Genomic DNA, 19,415 nt, shown 5'->3' on the forward strand with positions numbered 1-19,415 from the left:
CACGCCATATAGTCGTAATGCAGAAGTGGAAGAAATAGCACTGAATAGAAAATTATGGGAGAGATTACCCTAGCCAGTCAAAAGACTTTAACTAATTTGCAACGTCATGCTTGACTGACTGTTTATATTAACAGTCATATACTCTTACAAATAAGCAGCTAAGTGCTCTGAGAGAAGTTTTAAGTGGCACTATTCTCAAGAAAAGGTAGAAATAAGAGCTGCTGGGTCTACGCGTATTTCTTGCTACAGGATCATATATAAGAGGGGTGTGACGATTATTACGTTCTTGTGTTCCGTAGTCTAGTTTTCTGTCGTGTCAGTATTTAATACAGTCCTACACATGTGTCCGTTGTGATCGAAGTTAATATAACTAGGTCGCGTGATGTAGGAAGGCGACCCAATTTTCAGACGTTCTGCGCATCCCCCTCTACTAGCCACTGTTGTTTGTTGTTGTGGTCTTCAGTCCTGAGACTGGTTTTGATGCAGCTCTCCATGCTACTCTATCCTGTGCAAGCTTCTTCATCTCCCAGTACCTTCTGCAACCTCCATCCTTCTGAAACTGCTTAATGTATTCATCTCGTGGCCTCCCTCTACGATTTTTACCCTCCACACTGCCCTCCAATACTAAATTGGTGATCCCTGGATGCCTTAGAACATGTCCTACCAACCGATCCCTTCTTCTAATGAAGTTCTGCCACAAACTCCTCCCCAATTCTATTCAGCACCTCCTCAATAGTTATGTGATCTACCAATCTAATCTTCAGCATTCTTCTGTAGCACCACATTTCGAAAGCTTCTATGCCCTTCTTGTCCAAACTATTTATCGTTCGCGTTTCACTTCCATACATGGTTACACTCCATACAAATACTTTCAGAAACGACTTCCTGACACTTAAATCCATACTCGATGTTAAAAAATTTCTCTTCTTCACAAGCGCTTTCCTTGTCATAGCCAGTCTACATTTTATATCCTCTCTACTTCGACCATCATCAGTTATTTTGCTCCCCAAATAGCAAAACTCCTTTACTACTTTAAGTGTCTCATTTCCTAATCTAATTCCCGCAGCATCACCCGACTTAAGTCGAATACATTCCATGATCCTCGTTTTGGTTTTGTTGATGTTCATCTTATATCCTCCTTTGAAGACACTGTCCATTCCATTTAGCTGCTCTCCAGGTCTTTTGCTGTCTCTGACAGAATTACAATATCACCAGCGAACCTCAAAGTTTTATGTCTTATCTATGTATTTTAATACCTACTCCGAATTTTTATTTTGTTTCCTTTACTGCTTGCTCAATATACAGATTGAATAACATCGGGGAGAGACTACAACCCTGCCTCACTCCCTTCCCAAACACTGCTTTCATGTCCATCGACTCTTATAACTGCCATCTGTACAAACTGTCTGTACAAATTGTGAATAGCCTTTCGCTCCCTGTATTTTACCCCTGCCACCTTCAGAATTTGAAAGAGAGAATTCCAGTCAACATTGTAAAAACCTTTCTCTAAGTCTACAAATGCTAGAAACGATATTTCTACGGAATCCATACTGATCTTCCCCAACATTGGCTTCTACAAGTTTTTCCATTCGTCTGTAAAGAATTCGTGTTAGTATTTTGCAGCCGTTTATTAAACTGATAGTTCGGTAATTTTCACATCTGTCAACACCTGCTTTCTTTAGGATTGGAATTATTATATTCTTCTTGAAGTCTGAGGGTATTTCACCTGTCTCATACATCTTGCTCACCAGATGGTAGAGTTTTGTCATGACTGGCTCTCCCAAGGCTGTCAGTAGTTCTAATGGAATGTTGTCTACTCCCGGGGCCTTGTTTCGACTCAGGTCTTTCAGTGCTCTGTCAAACTCTTCATGCAGTGTCGTATCTCCCATTTCATCTTCATCTACATCATCTTCCATTTCCATAATATTGTCCTCAAGTACATCGCCCTTGTACAGACCCTCTATATACTCCTTCCACCTTTCTGCTTTCCCTTCTTTGCTTAGAACTGGGTTTCCATCTGAGCTCTTGATATTCATACAAGTGGTTCTCTTCTCTCCAAAGGTCTCTTTAATTTTCCTGTAGGCAGTGTCTATATTACCCCTAGTGATATGCGCCTCTACATCCTTACATTTGCCCTCTAGCCATCCCTGCTTAGCCATTTTGCACTTCCTGTCGATTTCATTTTTGAGACGTTTGTATTCCTTTTTGCCTGCTTCGTTTACTGCGTTTTTATATTTTCTCCTTTCATCAATTAAATTCAATATTTCTTGTTTTCCAAGGATTTCTACTAGCCGTCGTCTTTTTGCCTACTTGATGCTCTGCTGCCTTCACTACTTCATCCCTCAATGATACCCATTTTTCTTCTTCTGTATTTCTTTCCCCCATTCCTGTCAATTGTTCCCTTACGCTCTCCATGAAACTCTGTACAACCTCTGGTTTATTCAGTTTATCCAAGTCGCATCTCCTTAAATTTCCACCTTTTTGCAGTTTCTTCAGTTTTAATCTACAGTTCATAACCAATAGATTGTGGTCAGAGTCCACATCTGCCCCTGGAAATGTCTTACAATTTAAAACCTGGTTCCTAAATCTCTGTCTTACCATTATATAGTCTATCTGATACCTTTTAGTATCTCCATGGTTCTTCCATGTATATACAACCTTCTTTCATGATTTTTGAACCAAGTGTTAGCTATGATTAAGTTACGCTCTGTGCAAAATTCTACCAGGCAGCTTCCTCTTTCATTTCTTCCCCCCCAATCCGTATTCACCTACTATCTTTCCTTCTCTCCCTTTTCCTACTATCGAATTCCAGTCACCCATGACTATTAAATTTTCGTCTACCTTCACTATGTGAATAATTTCTTTTATCTCATCATACATTTCATCAATTTCTTCGTCATCTGCAGAGCTAGTTGGCATATAAACTCGTACTACCATAGTAGACGTGGCCTTTGTGTCTATCTTGACCACAATAATGCGTTCACTACGCTGTTTGTAGTAGCTTACCGGCACTCCCATTTTTTATTCATTATTAAACCTACTCCTGCATTACCCCTATTTGATTTTGTATTTATAACCCTGTATTCACCTGGCCAAAGTATAGTCGGACGGATGAAGGAAGATGGACCTGGCATGGTAAAGGACAAAAAGGATGGAATACATGTAAATGAAGGAGGGAAAATTAGGAAGAAGAGAAATATAAGGCGTAGATCAGATCTATATATTGGTACTTGGAATGTGAGATCCCTATATCGACCAGGAGCACTGAAAGTAATGCTGGATCAAATAATGAGTCTGAAGTAAAGTATAATAGCACTACAAGAAATTGTACAGGGAGTGGAGTTATAAAAAGAAAGAGGCGAATATATTCCATAGCTGCAGTGAAAGAAATCATCAGCTGGGGACAGGATTTGTTGTACATCATCAATTAAAGCGTTTGGTAATAGGATTTACACTCACCAAAGAAAAACGAGAGAATGGATGAAAGCAAGTGTAAAAGAAATGGAGTTCATGAGAAGCAAAAATGAAATAATAAAATTCTATAGAGAGGTGAATGCGGCGCGGAAGCCATTTGGTAGGAAAACAAGTTTAATAAAAGATGAGACAGGGAATATAATAAGTGAAGGGAAGGGATTATGCGAAAGATGGCGCAGGTATTTTGATAGTCTCCTCAACCCTAGAATAACTATACAAGAGAACCCAACAGACACGAATGGGGAAGAGGACCTAGACAACTACACTACCCCACCAAATATAGAAGAAGTGAAAACAGCCATGAAGAAATTGAAAAACAACAAGGTGGCAGCGACAGATGGTATTCCAGCAGGACTGTTTAAGCAAGGAGGCAGAGAGCTGGAAAAAAGCCTTCTGAAAATGGTCACCAGAATATGGGAAGAGGAGAAAATGCCCCAACAATGGAAAGAGGGTATCATATGTCCCATGTATAAGAAGGGAGATAAGATGGAGTGTGGCGATTACAGAGGGATCACACTACTTAATTTGGGATATAAAATGCTCCATAATATACTATTCGACACAATACTCCCAATCATACAGAGGGAGATGGGGCCGTACCAATGCGGATTCCTTCCTGGGAAGTCAACCATAGATTAAATATTCACCTTAAGACAAATCCTGGAAAAAAAACGAATAAGGAGTTGGCGCTCATCACCTCTTTATAGATTTCAAAGCAGCTTATGATAGCATAAATAGAGAGCAGTTATATCAAGCTCTAGATGAACTAGGTATCTCTAGAAAGTTGGTAAGGCTGGTGAGAATGACAATGAGCGAAACACAAGGTAGTGTAAGAATAGGAGGAATGATGTCCAACACATTGAGTGTTAAAAATGGAGTGCGACAAGGGGATGCATTGGCATGCCCTCTCTTTAATACCGCCCTGGAGAAGGTGATGAGAAACGCAAAGCTTTTGAAAAGAGGAACGATCTTCTATAAATCGGTGCAGATACTGGCCTACGCAGATGACATAGATATAATAGCAAGAACCCAAAAAGCAATGGAAGAGACATTTACAGCTCTTGAACAGGCCTGTAGGAACATGGGGTTAATTATTAATGAACAAAAAACAAAATATATGGCAGCTGGAAAAGCACATAGAGAAAATATGCCAAATGCAATAACAATGGGCAATTATACATTTGAGAGAGTTGAACATTTCAAGTATCTGGGCTCGACAGTTACACATCTAAATGATACCTCCTTTTAAATTAAGCAGAGATTAATACTGGTCAACAGAGCCTATTTTGCCCTAACAAGACTTCGTCCTCAAGGCTCCTGACTCGTACCAGGAAATTAACTACGTATAAATCACTTATAAGACCAGTGCTTACAAATGCTTCTGAAGCCTGGACATTAACAACTAATTGCATTTGAAAGAAAGGTACTTAGACGAATTATTGGCCCAATCTGTGAAAGAGGAAGATGAGGAGGAGATACAACCACGAGCTGCATACCATATACAAAGATCAACCCATCAGAAGGATAGTGAAATCATCCAGACTGAGGTGGGCGGGACACGTGGCTCACATGAATGATACAGAAGTACCAAAAAGAATATTACAAGGAAAGCCAGGAGGGCAGAGAGGACGTGGTCGACCAAGAGCCAGATGGGAAGATGGAGTAATCGAAGATCTTAGGAAGATGGGCTATAGAAACTGGAGAGTATTGGCAAAGGACCGAGAGAGATGGAAGGAAATTGTAGAAGAGGCCAAGGCTCATCATGAGCTGTAGAGCCAAGAAAGAAGAAGAAGATTCACCTGGCCAAAAGTATTGTTCCACCATCCACCAAACTTAACTAATTCCCACTATATCTAACTTTAACCTATCCATTTCCCTTTTTTAAATTTTCTAACCTACCTGCCTGATTAAGGGATCTGACATTCCACACTCAGATCCGTAAAACGCCAGTTTTCTTTCTCCTGATAACGACGTCCTCTTGAGTAGTCCCCGCCCGGAGATCCGAATGGGCTTCTATTTGACCTCCGGAATATTTTACCCAAGAGGCTAGCAGCCAGCCGAGTGGCTAGCAGCCAGAGAGTTTACAGCTGGAAAGCGAGAATCTTGCTCCTACATGCTGCACTGTTGCCGTACTTCGCGACAACCGAATTCTTCATTCAGCTCTCAATTTTTTCTTTTTTTCTTTTTTTTTTCTTTTTGCAGTATAGCTGTGAATGGGTATGTGTAAATATTTAAGCTCGATAAAAAAAAGGTCAGATGACGGCAATAAATGTGCAGTGCTTCACAAGCAGGCGAAGGGTATTATTTATGCATTTACAACTTCTTCAAATGCCAATTTGAAAGCAGATCTCCTGCTGTTGACATTTGAAAACTCGAGAACGGACTCCAAAACCATGTGATGTAGGCGAGAGAACTGTAAAGAGAATTGTAAATGGAAGTGTCAGAGCTGTAGGAACCGTACAAAAAGTTGATTCTGTGTCGCCTGGCAAGCATCGAAATCGCAAAGAATCTGTAACACAGATGGATGGTTTTAACAACGATGTTTTGAAGTGCTGAATATGAATACCCGACATCACAAAAACGTGTTACAGCTATGTAGGAGAAAATGGGCTTCAATGGTAAGCGCTTCATCAATGTAAAGAATTTTAAAAGATACAGCTATGCAGGAGAAAACTGGCTTCAATGGTAAGCGCTTCATCAATGTAAAGAATTTAAAAAGACGTTGGTTCCAGATATGTTCTGAAGAGAGCTTTTAGTTTAGAGAAGTGACATAGGTGCAGCACGAACTACATCCCTAATAAAGATTGATAGTACAAGAGAACGAGGTAGTTCAACAATGTATTACCTTGATGAAATATGGGTCAGTTAGAATCATTCCAGGAACATGTGCTGGAAAATGAGTGATGGTACTGGCGGTTTTAAAGTTGTCATAGTAATAGGTCCTCGGATAATTATTCTGCATGCTGACTCTTCTTCTGATTTTGTTTCTGAGATTAAACTGTGTAAGAAAAACAGCAGTGACTACCATTCGGAAACATACCAGTTACGTGATGTGATTCACAGTTCTTGTCATACCTCGCTTCGAAGTCGGTCACTGCTATATACTTACAGTTCAACTGTTACAGAGAAAACGCCAAGTGAAAACATCAGAAAAGCGGATATTTTGCCCTGGCTTAAAAATAAAAATCCTGCAGCTTGTTAATTTATACAAGTCATGTGACAGAACGTACAAACGTGTCTTCCTTGGACGTGAATGGGTCACATAGTTTTGTGTTTACTCACGTGTCACTGTCAGTGTAGTCCCATGGAATTAATATGGGCAAAGGGTTAAGGCTATGTGGCAAGGAAAAAAAAAACATGCAAGATAACATACACTGAATCGCTTGTGCGTGAGGCAATAGACAACATCCCACCTGTAGTGTGGGCACTGTATGTGCGGCACGTTGAAAAGGTTCAGAAAGAAGAATTTGACAAGGAAGTAATATTGGATATAAGCCAGATTGTTCGGAAACAGACTCAAATAGAAGTGATAATGGTATTATGAATCAGATTTTGGAACAAATTAATAATAGTTCTTAGTTTTAAAGATCCATGGTTTAAAAAATGTATTTGTCAACATATCAGTTTCATTTATAATAATGAGAACTTTCTAGACTTTTTGATTCGGACTTTGTATCCTTTGACTTATGGAGACTATTGCCCAAGGAGCTTCTCCCACCATGTTGTATGCTCTAATAATGCACGAGAATGCAGCTGGATAAATTTGTCAGAAGTGTGATATTTCCACATGTAAACCTCTGTCATTTTCAAGGCACAAACAGGATAAGGCCCTAAAATAACAATAACTTTTATTTGTTGAGATATCGGTGGTTTTCGATGTTATTGGTCAGCATTCCCTGGAGTTATTCGCAGATGGATTTTAAATGCGGTCTCTCACTGTAATGTCGAACGCGTTAGTTTACACTCATAATGACAGTTAACAGCGAAAAATATGACAGCTTACTGAACATTTTTACGATACATTAGTATTTTCTACCACTAATTCCTTTTTATGCCCAGTGATTACACTAGCTATAGTCAAACACATCACAACACTCACACACCTTATGCATTTTTAAACTTCTATTGAATAGAAGCAGTAGTCAAGCAAATATAATGATTTCGTTTTATTCTTGAAGTTGACTTAGTTGTGTATCAAATTGAAGAATCATATCAAATTTTTATTTATAATGCAGTTCAAATCACAGAAAATGATAATTATTGCAAGCAGTTTCAATGACCTTGTCCTTAGACAATTGTCATATTGAGAAAAATTGTACTTCACGTCTTCACAAAATTGTCTCAGTTGTACTCTCCTTCCGATGTCACGCAGAGTAAATCTGTGGAGCGGTTTACGCAACGTCATCAAAAGGTGAATTTTTATTTCTCTCCCAATGACTGATAGAAATTGGATTTAATATTTATTATTCCCCTCATAGATTTGAACGTATAATACAATGTAACGAGCTTGACCGATGTCCACAGTTCGGCAGCGTGGACTTTGCCCGCTCTTTCTCTAAGTCTACAAATGCTAGAAACGTAGGTTTGCCTTTTCTTAATCTTTCTTCTAAGATAAGTCGTAAGGTTAGTATTGCCTCACGTGTTCCAACATTTCTACGGAATCCAAACTGATCTTCCCTGAGGTCCGCTTCTACCAGTTTTTCCATTCATCTGTAAAGAATTCGCGTTAGTATTTTGCAGCTGTGACTTATTAAACTGATAGTTCGGTAATTTTCACATCTGTCAACACCTGCTTTCTTTGGGATTGGAATTATTATATTCTTCTTGAAGTCTGAGGGTATTTCGCCTGTCTCGTACATCTTGCTCACCAGATGGTAGAGTTTCGTCATGACTGGCTCTCCCAAGGCCATCAGTAGTTCTAATGGAATGTTGTCTACTCCCGGGGCCTTGTTTCGACTCAGGTCTTTCAGTGCTCTGTCAAACTCTTCACGCAGTATCATATCTCCCACTTCATCTTCATCTACATCCTCTTCCATTTCCATAATATTGTCCTCAAGTACATCGCCCTTGTATAAACCCTCTATATACTCCTTCCACCTTTCTGCTTTCCCTTCTTTGCTTAGAACTGGGTTTGCATCTGAGCTCTTGATAGTCATACAAGTGGTTCTCTTCTCTCCAAAGGTCTCTTTAATTTTCCTGTAGGCAGTATCTATCTTACCCCTAGTGAGACATGCCTCTACATCCTTACATTTGTCCTCTAGCCATCCCTGCTTAGCCATTTTGCACTTCCTGTCGATCTCATTTTTGAGACGTTTGTATTCCTTTTTGCCTGCTTCATTTACTGCATTTTTATATTTTCTCCTTTCATCAATTAACTTCAATATTGCTTCTGTTACCCAAGGATTTCTATTAGCCCTCGTCTTTTTACCTACTTGATCCTCTGCTGCCTTCACTACTTCATCCCTCAGAGCTACCCATTCTTCTTCTACTGTATTTCTTTCCCCCATTCCTGTCAATTGTTCCCTTATGCTCTCCCTGAAACACTCTACAACCTCTGGTTCTTTCAGTTTATCCAGGTCCCATCTCCTTAAATTCCCACCTTTTTGCAGTTTCTTCAGTTTCAATTTGCAGTTCATAACCAATAGATTGTGGTCAGAATCCACATCTGCCCCTGGAAATGCCTTACAATTTAAAACCTGGTTCCTAAATCTCTGTCTTACCATTATATAATCTATCTGATACCTTTTAGTATCTCCAGGATTCTTCCAGGTATACAACCTTCTTATATGATTCTTGAACCAAGTGTTAGCTATGATTAAGTTATGCTCTGTGCAAAATTCTACAAGGCGGCTTCCTCTTTCATTTCTTCCCCCCCCCCCCCCCCCCAATCCATATTCCATATTCACCTACTATGTTTCCTTCTCTCCCTTTTCCTACTGACGAATTCCAGTCACCCATGACTATTAAATTTTCGTCTCCCTTCACTACCTGAATAATTTCTTTTATCTCGTCATACATTTCATCAATTTCTTCATCATCTGCAGAGCTAGTTGGCATATAAACTTGTACTACTGTAGTAGGCATGGGCTTTGTGTCTATCGTGGCCACAATAATGCGTTCCCTATGCTGTTTGTAGTAGCTAACCTGCACTCCTATTTTTTTTATTCATTATTAAACCTACTCCTGCATTACCCCTATTTGATTTTGTATTTATAACCCTGTAATCACCTGACCAAAAGTCTTGTTCCTCCTGCCACCAAACTTCACTAATTCCCACTATATGTAACTGTAACCTATCCATTTCCCTTTTTAAATTTTCTAACCTACCTGCCCAATTAAGGGATCTGACATTCCACGCTCCGATCCGTAGAATGCCAGTTTTCTTTCTCCTGATAACGACGCCCTCTTGAGTAGTCCCCGCCCGGAGATCCGAATGGGGGACTATTTTACCTCCGGAATATTTTACCCAAGAGAACGCCATCATCATTTAATTATACAGTAAAGCTGCATGTCCTCGGGAAAAATTACGGCTGTAGTTTCCCCTTGCTTTCAGCCGTTCGCAGTACCAGCACAGCAAGGCTGTTTTGTTAATGTTACAAGGCCAGATCAGTCAATCATCCAGACTGTTGCCCCTGCAACTACTGAAAAGGCTGCTGCCCCTCTTCAGGAACCACATGTTTGTCTGGCCTCTCAACAGATACCCCTCCGTTGTGGTTGCACCTACGGTACGGCCATCTGTATCGCTGAGACACGCAAGCCTCCCCACCAACGGCAAGGTCCATGGTTCATGGGGGGTCATAAACATTACAACAATTAAAGTCAAGAATGATGAGGTGTTTCCGAAACCCGCATAGCTGTATGAAAGTGCTTTATTCGTAACTACCGCTTTCACGTCGGTATAGACATATCTTCAGATTTATAAAGGTTATATTTCCATAATGTAAGTGGACAATTACGGAGTCCCAGCTTTCGGGAAGTTATACACGTTATAAGTCAAAGAACAATGGTGGGTTGTCATAATAAAATTGGCTGTACCCAAAACATGCTTGTAAATTGAACAAAGCATGACTGCTGAATGAGCCAGGTCACATATATTATGAGATCTGGTAGACACAAACTGTGTAAAACCAATGAAGGGCTGCTTACAGCACATCGGCCGGTTTTTATCAGTGTGGAAGTACGCACGTTATATGGGATTTTAAGTTTTACTTCATTGGTCACTATCTGAAAGCTGGGACTTCGTAATTGTCCTCTTACGTTATGGAAATATGATCATTATAAACCTGAAGATGCGTCTACGCTGACGTGAAAGCGGCATTTGCGAATAAAACATCTTCATGCAGCTATGCGGCTTTTGGAAATACCTCACCAGTCTTGACTTTTTTATTGTTGTAATTTTTTTGATAATTTGAACGATAACTGAGTGTTGTATGCTTTTATTGTTACTCATAATGTCTCTGAGCTGTAGTTGGCCCCTTCCCAGAAAGTTGTTGCAAGAGGTTACAACCGAGTATTACTGTCATAATGTTGCTTTGGTTCCAGATTTGTGAACCCCATGCTTCATTCGCATATAATTATTGATGTACACAATGTTCAACAGCGAAATATGAGAAAAAAAGTAATGGAAACCGGAGTCAGAGATAGCTGCATGTGTGATATACAGCGTTTTGGGCACACAGAAACTGAACATAACGTGGCAAACGATTTGTAAGTTGTGGGACATTGTACAGCTGTGTTCGATTGGCTAACTGTTAGCAAAGCACTTGATTGAGGAGTCTGAAAAATGTTGTAGCCTATTTTGGGCAACGGAAAAGTTCTTGTGGATGACAGTGAATTGTTTGATGAAGTAAATTGTCTAAAACTGTCCCTAAGCACTTGCGCTCCGACCATGGCCAGCGCCCGTGTGCCAAACCAAGGAAACACCTCTTCAGTTTTGTAAATGAGTGGTCTGTAGCAAGAACGAACACGATTTCTGGAGCATAGTACTTTATATAGCAACACATAAGACTGAATGAAGTACAGGTTGTGCGTAACACTGAACACATAAACTGAATAACAGTAATATAGGTTACAGAGTAGGCCGAGTACCCGTTCGCGACCGCCTAAACTATACTGCTAACGTGTCGTTTTGTAGGGTGGGCAACCACAGCCAAACTTCAACATTTTCTTCTCCAAAGAAAATTCCGCACTAGCTGTATAAATGTTTCTTTGGCGGGTCACCAGAGCGCGCCAGGGGCCGACCTAGGTGACCTCTGTAAGAGGGCCTGTCAACTGTAGGGACGCGCGAACTCTGAAATCATGCGCATCATGAGTGAAGGTATTACCCGTTCAGTTTCCAATGCCGTTTTAGCTGGGCTATCTGCAAACTGTTGACGTGTGCTGCTATTGATTGTTTCGGATCCAATAATATGAGTTTGGAGTGCAGCAGACAAAAATACATTCGCTGTTAACACATTATTCCACAGGAAAGCACAAGGAATGAAAATGAAACAGAAATTTTGGTGTACGATCTAGTAACCAACAAAGAGGTCCCCACTGGAGTGGGGGGGGGGGGGAGATCGACTTTTGAAACCATATATTTGGTGGTGTAGGTTATGATCCCAGGAGTGATCCACTCTAGTAAGGCCTCATTTGCAAGTAACAGAAGGAAAAAATCGTAATTCCATTAAAATAAAAAGGACATTGTCAGCAGAAGCACTGCAGTGGACAGCAAATCTGCTTGCAGACTCTTGCAGAAGAGAATTTTGTGTCCACAAATGATGGTTCAAATGGCTCTAAGCACTATGGGACTTAACATCTGAGGTCATCAGTCTCCTAGACTTAGAACTACTTAAACTAACTAACCTAAGGACATCATACACATCATGCCTGAGGCAGGATTCGAACCTGCGACCGTAAGAGCAGCGCGGTTCCAGTCTGAAGCACCTAGAACCGCTCGGCCACAGTGGCCGGCCCTCTGCAAGAGAATATGGGTTCAAATCTTTTTAGGTCTGTAACTTTTATTTTGAAATCTTTACCTGAATGGTTTTGATAACTATGTTATTAAATCGTGTCGCAAAAATACATTTTTGACTGCATTGCACAACCAATAGAAAAAGATTATTCTACTTTTGTTTTTTAATCAATATATCAGCATTCACAAACGTTTAAATATTATGATAGATAAATAAAAATAATTAAAATCACATACATAAGGATTCCAAATGAAAAAGGAAAGACAAGAGCAAAATATGTGACTCAGCAAAAAAACTTAATACAATCTTTTCAACGACCTTTACTCCGTATGTAAGGGCTGAACATCTAGGTCTTCTTCTGTACACAATTCAGCCCAATGTACTGTCTCAGTAGACCTGTTGCCGATGTCCGAAGCAGCTGTCTGCCGAGTCGGAATTTGCCTCTTCCAATAAATCCTCAGAACCACGCGACGAAATTTCACTGACACTGTCTGGTGGAAGTTGAATAATTTCGCTCGCAGTAGCTTTCATCAGGGTGTCTCTGTGCCAATATTCGTCCATAATAGTTTTCACATTTAGAGCAACTGATGCAGCATAAACGCATCAATTTTCGTAAGGTTTCCACTATCATCGTTCACAAAAATCCTTCCTACTGTTGCTTAAAAGTTGTAAATGCGTTTTCCATCACTAAATAGCTGAACTGTTTGCAGAAAAAGTACGGAAAAACCTAGTAGCTTCGGCTAACACTTCTTAAATCAGTATCCCTTCGTCTTATTCCCAGTCTGTGGCCGGCCGAAGTGGCCATGCGGTTCTAGGCGCTGCAGTCTGGAACCGCGAGACCGCTACGGTCGCAGGTTCGAATCCTGCCTCGGGCATGGATGTGTGTGATGTCCTTAGGTTAGTTAGGTTTAACTAGTTCTAAGTTCTAGGGGACTAATGACCTCAGAAGTTGAGTCCCATAGTGCTCAGAGCCATTTGAACCCAGTCTGTGACGTCACCAGAGCTTCAGCCAATAACAGAGCGTTTTACACCACGTGACCAAATCTTGATATTTAATGATTTGGAACTTTAGTTACATAAAAAGAAGAGATATTTTGTGAGAATATTGACCGTAAATGCAATTTGGATGTTGTAATCACTCTGAATAACAACAATTCGAACCACATTCAGAGCATAGGAAAATAGCCTATTGCCGACAGCAGAACGCGGAACTATGCTTTGTTTGCATACTGTCGGGGCCGAAGGCGTCCGACAATACTGTGCTTGACAGTACACGAATGACGCACGTGGCTCGATATTGTACAGTCACGTTATTTCATACGGCTGTGTAGTCTTGCCGGACATTCTTTTCTCTGCTCCCTACAACATCATTAAACATTATCTAAAGTAAGGAATTCTGGAACTTTTGCAAGTGGGTGGTGGCAGTACAGACTTGAAATAGGCACAGCCAAAGGTGAAGCTGAAACATTTGGCGACGAGCCGGCCGCGGTTGCCGTGTGGTTCTGGCGCTGCAGTCCGGAACCGCGAGGCTGCTACGGTCGCAGGTTCGAATCCTGCCTCGGACATGGGTGTGTGTGATGTCCTTAGGTTAGTTAGGTTTAAGTAGTTCTAAGTTCTAGGGGACATATGACCTAAGATGTTGAGTCCCATAGTACTCAGAGCCATTTGAACCATTTGGCGACGGCGCAGTTTCGTCAGCTACTGGAATTGACTCCTCACTGCTTCGTGTTGTCTTGCAACCATATTTTTTCTGTATTACAAAGATCATTTAATATAAATTTTTAATGTGTCTCAATAACTGACTCTCTGACATGACTGGAGTAAGATCAGTTGCTTAATCTACAGATAAGGCTACTTATTCTTAGCTGCATCTCCACTTCTGGCTTCCTGAAATTTTAAGGTTCTCAAATAGCCATCCTTTATGATTTTCAACGTTTCTGTATCTTTTTACTTAAAATGAAATTTATATACATTATAATACGCTGATTATAATTTTCAAATACTTTTCAGATATCTAGGATCAGGAAACTCATTCCGTTCACATCACTTCGAATTTCTATTCGGTCGTTCTTTGGTTGTACGCATTATTCGTGATAATCAGTATGGCTATGTGGGAGACACTCAGAAAGGAGTTCATGAAACAACTAAAAACTGAAGCGTAGTTGGAAACCTGTCAGAAGTATGGGATTAGGACCAATCTCCCTAACTGCGTAGGAGCCATTGATGGGAGAACCACCACGATTACAAAAACATACGGATCGACAAGTGATTTTTTCAGCTATAAAAAGTTCTTTTCGATTGTCCTAGTAGGTGAGGAAGATAGCAATTACTGTTTCAGATACGCAGACATGGGACGCTATGGATATGTAGGAGATTCAAATTTGTCCAAAGCAACTGTTCTAGCCAAAAAAAAAAAAAAAAAAAAATCTCTACGCAGAGACATTAAATATTCCACAATCAAAGCTTCTTTCAAACTATGCTGCGTGTACACCTCCTCCATTTGGATTTGTGACTATCGAGGGCATTTAAAAATGCTTGACACCTCGAAAAAAAGTTTTCAACTATAGATTATCAAGAGCCAGACGTTTTACTGAATGCGCATTTGGCATTTTAGCAAATAAGTGGCGGATTTTGCATTGGTTGGTAGATGGAAATGTTAAATTTGTTGACAGCATAGTTAAAACATGTTGTATCCTTCACAACTACGTGAGGATTGTTGATACTTACAACTTTGAAGACACTGATATGTTCTTTGACATCTATGCCTGCTTGCGGAGCTATAGGAAACAAACGAGGAAAATTTTATGAAGACCATTATGCTGACTGTTCTAGTTGTGGATCTGTGTCTTGGGAAAACAGCTACACAGAATAACTCTTAAAAGAGTGTCCTAACTGGAATTTTAAATGGAATTTTCTTGTAAATACAAATGAAGTAATAAATAAAACATTTTATACAGGTTTTCCACCTACCAACTGTACTTCTGTCTTCCAGTCGGAGGTTCGAGTCCTCCCTCGGGCATGGGTGTGTGTTGTCCTTTGCGTAAGTTAGTTTGTGTTAGATTGAGTATTGTGTAAGCCTAGGATCGAAAACCTCGGCAGTATGGTCCATAGGAACTTCCCACCACCACCTCTTCCAGTTCCATTTAATTCTCCACCCCTGTGCTCTCAACGTCCCCGCCTGAATAAGAACCACAGTAATTGCTTCGTACGTCTCCATTTTCATATTTCTATGTTTACAGTCTGGGAACGTTATATCATGAATATATTTATCTTTTTGCACTTCCACGATTAAGAGATCGGCGTCTACACACTTCACGTTGCACATCGTAATGAGTTATGGTCGGGAGGGCGCGACAGACTGAATGCTGTAAGAAAAACTGATCGTGTGGCTAGGACAATTCTATTTCTGCCACATTTTTTCCAGCTCGCATCCCACAGGAAAAAACGCACGTATGACCATAGCCTTATCCCTGAATAAGACCTGACGTCAGCCAACAAACTTTAGGAGTTAACTAAAATTTACATTGGAAAATTAAACACTTCTATTTCCAAAAATTGCGAAAGATAACAAATATTTAATTTAACATTCGAACAGATGAAACCTACTTTAGATATTGAAAAAAAACTGGCTGAACTGTTTATTATTAATTTGTTCTTTATTAATTTATGGTCGCGATTTCGATTATTGTACCACTCTCAAGTAACAACTGTAAAAATATAATTCGTAAAATAGCATTTAAATTTTTGGGAGACGTTCTATTGTCAAAAATTTGAAAAATCTAAATTATTTTTCAAACGTCGTACCACTTCCTACTATATTAAAAAGTGCAACATTGCATGTCATTACCCATTAAGAGGACCTACAACGCTGTAGTAAAGTAGGAAGTGATACAACTTTAAAAAAGTAATTTAATTGTAGTAGTCTTTTATCAATTCACACTGTATCACATGAAAAGTGAAACACCCTGAAGAGAAGGAGGAAACGAAACAAAACTTGAAAGGCGGAGAGGACAGATGTTGTTTCAGTGATTACAATATCGTATCAAATTTACAAAGAACTTGGCAGTATGAGCCCAGCTGAAAGTATGACGTTGCACCGCCTCTGACCTGGATATTTCCATTGAATCGGTTGGGAAGGGTATCATAAAGCCGTTGCATCCCTTCCTGAGACAAGCTGGTCACAACAGTAGTCACTTGGTCTTGATATCGTGGATACTAGCTCTAGGACTGAGTTAATGTTGGAGCTGGTCTCAGGGTAACAGAAGACGTTGGGATCTTGCACGCCATGGGAGTACCTCAACATCACAGACAGTTTGTAGAGATACAGTTCATAAATGTACAAACATTGTCCTGTTGAAAAATAGTATGACGATATTGTCGCATAAGAGGTAACACAGAAAGACGCAAGTTGTGTGTGACGTACTGTTATACCATCAGAGACCCTTCATTCACTACCAGCCGTGACCAGAAATAGTGCCGGACGTCTGCCCACACCAAGACACCGGAAGTAACACCGCTGTACCTTTCCAAAACACTGGAAGAATGGGATCTCTTCACAGCTTGCCATCATACTCGCCGAGGATGGTCATCCTGGGTAGTGCGGAACCGCAATTCATCGCTGAACTCCATGCGACTCCATCGATACTTCCCAGTCACAGTATCACTCCAAACGCAGCGTTTAGTGTTGTAGCGTTATCGGCAGCCTACACATGGGAGAATAATTCCCTAGTCTAGCAGCCGCTAGTTTCAACTAACGGTGTGGGATGACCCAAATTTTTGCGAGAATCAATTACTTGCTCTTGGATTGTACGTGCCCATGGGAAGCGGTTACGATTTGCTTGTTCACAATATGGCGATCCTCCCTAACCATGACAACGAATATGTCGCCCTCGCGCTCCCATGATATCCAAAATGTCGCCACTTTTACATCGGAATGCCCACAGTTCTGGACCCTGCGTTATTAGACCAGTTGGCCAAATGGAGACCTACAGTAAGGCGCCTTTCAAATTCTGTCAGGTGCTGGTAACTTTGTACCAGTACGTAGCTTCTTCGCATCCTACACAGTGATCACTCAAATCTGATGTGTTCACTCCCCTTGCGTACCCTGCCAGCCCTGGTGATAAAAGTAAACATGGGTAACACTAATGCACTCTGATTGGCGATCTACCAGTCACAGAGCTTTGCAGAACTGATCGGTCACGTATCCGCTGACGGAGTGTACATGTACGAAGTTATATTGACATCCAACCATGTCTCGTAGCTGCTTAATGTTCGTTGTTTAGCAGTGTATGTTGTTACAGCTGTTTCTTACGAATGGCACATAACCTATTTGCGATCGTAAGTAAATATGTTTAGAAAGAATCTGAGCAGAAAATGCTGTCATTTCAAAAATACCTCAGGAGTATAAAAGCAACTTTAAAAGAAACCTATGTGCTTTCGCAGTGTTTTATAAAAACAATAATAACTCAATGAGGTGGTTGGTACTGCTTATTTCTGGTAATACGAGGTGCATTCAAGTTCTAAGGCCTCCGATTTTTTTTCTTCGGACTGGAAAGAGATAGAAACATGCGCATTGTTTTAAAATGAGGCCGTGTTCATTGTCAACACGTCGTTGAGATGGCAGCAACGTACGGCAGATGGAATTTTACCGCTAGCGGCGAGAATGAGAACTGTTTTAAATACTTAAAATGGCGACGTTTTCCTTACTTGAACAGTGTGCAACATTCGTTTTCTGAATTTGCGTGGTGTGAAACCAATTGAAATTCATCGACAGTTGAAGGAGACATGTGGTGATGGAGTTATGGATGTGTCGAAAGTGCGTTCGTGGGTGCGACAGTTTAATGAAGGCAGAACATTGTGTGACAACAAACCGAAACAACCTCGGGCTCGCACAAGCCGGTCTGACGACATGATCGAGAAAGTGGAGAGAATTGTTTTGGGGGATCGCTGAATGACTGTTGAACAGATCGCCTCCAGAATTGGCATTTCTGTGGGTTCTGTGCAAACAATCCTGCATGATGACCTGAAAATGCGAAAAGTGTCATCCAGTTGGGTGCCACGAATGCTGACGGACGACCACATGGCTGCCCGTGTGGCATGTTGCCAAGCAATGTTGACGTCGGTTGTGGCAATGGATGAGACGTGGATGCCATTTTTCAATCCAGAAACAACGCTCCAGTCAGCTCAATGGAAGTACACAGATTCACCGCCACCAAAAAAATTTCGGGTAACCGCCAGTGCTGAAACAATGATGGTGTCCATTTTCTGGGACAGCGAGGGCGTAATCCTTACCCATTACGTTCCAAAGGGCACTACGGTAACAGGTGCATCCTACGAAAATGTTTTGAAGAACAAATTCCTTCCTGCACTGCAATAAAAACGTCCGGGAAGGGCTGCGCGTGTGCTGTTTCACCAAGACAACGCACTCGCACATCGAGCTAACGTTACGCAACAGTTTCTTCGTGATAACAACTTTGAAGTGATTCCTCATGCTCCCTACTCACCTGACCTGGCTCCTAGTGACTTTTGGCTTTTTCCAACAATGAAAGACACTCTCCGTGGCCGCACATTCACCAGCCGTGCTGCTATTCCCTCAGCGATTTTCCAGTGGTCAAAACAGACTCCTAAAGAAGCCTTCGCCGCTGCCATGGAATCATGGCGTCAGCGTTGTGAAAAATGTGTACGTCTGCAGGGCGATTACGTCGAGAAGTAACGCCAGTTTCATCGATTTCGGGTGAGTAGTTAATTAGAAAAAAAAATCGGAGGCCTTAGAACTTGAACGCAACTCGTACTTTGTGATTTCTGTGGTGTTGCCCAATGTACATTGTAAGTATTTCTCCAAGTTTATCAGTTCCACACTTTTCTTGCCATTGCCGCCACAATTCATAAAAATGGTTCAAATGGCTCTGAGCACTATGGGACTCAACTGCTGTGGTCATCAGTCCCCTAGAACTTAGAACTACTTAAACCTAACTAACCTAAGGACAT

Source organism: Schistocerca americana, chromosome 8 (assembly GCF_021461395.2).
Source record: "Schistocerca americana isolate TAMUIC-IGC-003095 chromosome 8, iqSchAmer2.1, whole genome shotgun sequence".
NCBI classification, from domain to species: domain Eukaryota; kingdom Metazoa; phylum Arthropoda; class Insecta; order Orthoptera; family Acrididae; genus Schistocerca; species Schistocerca americana.